This window comes from Triticum aestivum, chromosome 3A (assembly GCF_018294505.1).
Source record: "Triticum aestivum cultivar Chinese Spring chromosome 3A, IWGSC CS RefSeq v2.1, whole genome shotgun sequence".
Classification (NCBI taxonomy): Eukaryota; Viridiplantae; Streptophyta; class Magnoliopsida; order Poales; family Poaceae; genus Triticum; species Triticum aestivum.
In genome coordinates, this window is record NC_057800.1 from 703,920,287 (window position 1) to 703,920,732 (window position 446).

Here is a 446-nt window from a genome sequence, read left to right on the forward strand (position 1 = left end):
TCGTTTCCCCCTAACCCCACGGCCTAGCGCTCGTTGTAGCACCACTTCCCATGATGCCCGAAGCACACCGCCGCACGGACTCGTCGCCGACGAGGCTCCGGTGGCCAATCGGCCCCGTGCATATGCCCGTTGGCTTTGTGGGAGCCTGCAGAACGCGTAGTTGCTACCCGTTGATCCTCCCGTGCACGGTGGCGCCGTTTTCATCGGCGCCCGAACTCCGGCGACCGCCAAAGTCGTCGCCGGCGACGTCTCCGGCCACCCCGAGCTCAAACATCACCACCAAGAGCTGCGGCTCGTTCCCAGGAGCTCGTAGATGCTCTCCGCCTCCCGTTTGGTGGCCGTAACGTGCAAATGCACTTCCTCCGCCGCGCTCGGCCTCGCCGGCGGCTAAACGCCGGCGAGTTGACCGGGTTTGACCCCCCAGGGTCGCTGACCAGTGGGCCCGA